The 2,835-nt window shown below is 38.3% G+C and overlaps 1 pseudogene; it reads right to left on the bottom strand.

The window, feature by feature from the left end:
* Positions 1-798: 798 nt before the first annotated feature.
* On the bottom strand, positions 799-2,412 carry LOC101582962 (annotated as a pseudogene).
* Between the last annotated feature and the right edge of the window lie 423 nt (positions 2,413-2,835).

Here is a 2,835-nt window from a genome sequence, read left to right as displayed (position 1 = left end):
GTTCTGCAATTTAGAGGCAAGAAGCCTTACAGAAAAGAGGCGATGTTCTGAAAAAATAAAGATTTTTAAAGGAATATATTTATAAGAGCTAGAAAGGAAGTTAAATAGAATGGATCAGAAGGTAGAAAGTTGCAAACAAGTACTAAATTTATCTTTACTTTTATACTAAGGATGATCAAAAACTACAGTGAATTTTGAAATATTTAGCAGTAAAACATGCATCATCATGAAATTCACTCAGAAGAGTCCCCTTGGCTTTGAATACAATTGTCCCATGATTCTTCTTGCTTTTTGAAGCAGTTCTGGAAGTCCACTTTCATAAGTTTCTTCGTGAGATGTGATACCATTGGCAAGTGCCATCCCATAGAAAGGCAGCCTTAGAAAAGTATCATGGTGTGTCCTCATCCACCTGGTGCTGTGTAACTTCCAGATCTCCCATTCTTCCCCAGAGTGAGAATAATCATGAAAAGTAAATAGTTGGAATGGTTTCAGTATGTTAAGAACAGCCATGACAATTCAACTACAGATACTCAAGAGACTTCCTGAGCTGCTTCAGAAAGCAGCAAGAATAATGGGATAAGTGTGTTATCTGACTAAATCACTTAGCTTTGTGGATTCTCAGTACTTGATAATTAGAAATGGGCAGAGGCAAATTTAGGAACTCTCAGAAAATCCCTAGGCAGTGACACCATCAACAGAGCACACGTGTATATTGTGTATGTGTGTCCATTTATACATGAGTAAACTTTTTTTTTTTTGCTTGATGAATGAGTTTATTGGTCTTTATCTGAAAAATCTTCATAGAAATTTGGTGTAACTCTCAGCATCCCTCTCCTGAGCTCTGAGGAAGCTTGCCTTCTTTTGAGCTACCCGATCTTTCTTCTGGGCAAGGGACATTTTGGGATGGTTCTACCTCTTCTTTTTAACTTCTCTCTTTGGCTTCTTTTCATAGACTGGATTCTCTCCTTTAGCAGCATGAGCTTTCTTATACATCTTCTCCATGTCTGGAGTTACACTGTTTTTTTTTTTTTTTTTTTGCGGAACTGGGGATTGAACTCAGATCCTTGCATTTGCCAGTCAAGCGCTTATCCTACTGAGCCATCTCCCCAGCCCCCATACTGTTCTTGATGTACTGAGAGAACTGTTTCTTGTAAGCATCTTCATCTTCTTCCATTAGGTAGCGCATATAGTCTACGACATTCTGACCCATGATGTGCTTCTGCACTAAACTCCTTGCTTTCAGAATCATAGCCAGAGAGTCATTTAGTACTATGATGGATGGACTCCATCCACAGCACCCTTTAGGGCCCAATAACTTTATTGCCAGTTGTAGTTCTGGCGAGGCCTGCATCCAAATAGCAGCAGGTGAAGGCACCAGGTTTGCCATCAATGCTGTCCACATTGTGTTCGCCTACAGTCACCTCCAGCTGGCCTTCATAGTTCCTATCCATGCCAAGCCTATTGAGAAGCCTGCGGGCCAGCAGCAGGCCAGCACAATACGCTGTAGTATAATTCATTAGGCCAACTTTCACACTGTATTTGGGTAGTTCATGTGTATATGCTGCACAGACTCTCATATCCCGTTCAGTACGGGCATAAGCAATCTGACAAATGATATCTCTGTTAGTTACCTGAACTGTCATCCTGTATTTAGGTGTGTGATACTTATTTTTGTCCTGGATTACCAACTGTTTCCTAGTGTAGTAATCAGTTTTGCCCTCCCGTTATCTTCCAAACTTCACTTGGTTTCTCTTAAAGTAGGCCTTATTCTTTTTTTAAAATTTTTCATTAATTTTAATGAGAGAGAACTAGCAATGAGACAGTTTCAAAACAGGTTACTAGGACAGTTACAATAATTGATACATCACAACTTGTTGTCTTCGTAGTAGTTATTCACAGCACAAGATGCAGACATGATCTCGTCTAAATATTAGTACAAATCTTTCTTCTCATTGAACTAAGAGAAAGTAGCTGTATATCTATGCTATTTTGTATACACATATATGCATTTTTTCACTACAAAATGGTCTTTCATTTATATCCCCCTTTTTTTCTTTTGTTTTGTCAGAGATGGGTGCTCCATTGCTGTTAGGGAAGCTACATTTGGAGAAGTCTTTCACATTTGACACCAGTTCAAATTCTGTAGGTACTTGAATTTAGCAAAATGACCCAATATAGTCTAATAGTGGGTTATCAGCAGAGCTGGCAATTGTCAGAAGTTGTTGACTTGAGCCTTTTACAGCTCAGCATATTAATATGGCTTTGCTTTTTATACCTCGTGGTTATACTTTTCTGTTGGATGGTTAAGACCAAATTAAAGCAAGACCTATATAACTAAAAATATAACTTTTGTATCTGACAAGGTCACTCAAATCCCCTCAGGATGTTTTTGACAACTTTAACAAAACCCATCCTGTGTAATATACACCCACGTCCCCAGTTCTACACAGACCTCTACATGACTAAACTTTTTTGAGAGTTTTATTAACTAAAAATCTTAAAACCCAACACAAAAATTGCCATGGAAAATATCAAGGTTTTGACAGATTGAACAAAGGAGGGAATTTGACATTAAGATTATTGCTCTTGAACACGAGGGGACTAAAGGGCATGTATCATAGACCACCGAGCTCAGGAAGCCAAAAGGTAAACCAGAACAAAGGTCACAATCCTTTTGGAGAAATAGGAATCTTCATAAACTATGGACAAGAATAAAAAATGGTTCAACCATGTGCTAAGGCAGCCTGGAAGTTTTTGAAATGATTAAATACAGAATTGCTATATGGCCAGCAATTCTAGTCCTACTCTACACTCAAAGGAAATGAAAGCATATAA

This window comes from Octodon degus, unplaced genomic scaffold (genome assembly GCF_000260255.1).
Source record: "Octodon degus isolate 3935 unplaced genomic scaffold, OctDeg1.0 scaffold00222, whole genome shotgun sequence".
Lineage (NCBI taxonomy): Eukaryota > Metazoa > Chordata > Mammalia > Rodentia > Octodontidae > Octodon > Octodon degus.
The sequence above is the reverse complement of the archived record's forward strand: the minus strand, read 5'-3'. Positions and strand labels throughout refer to the sequence as shown.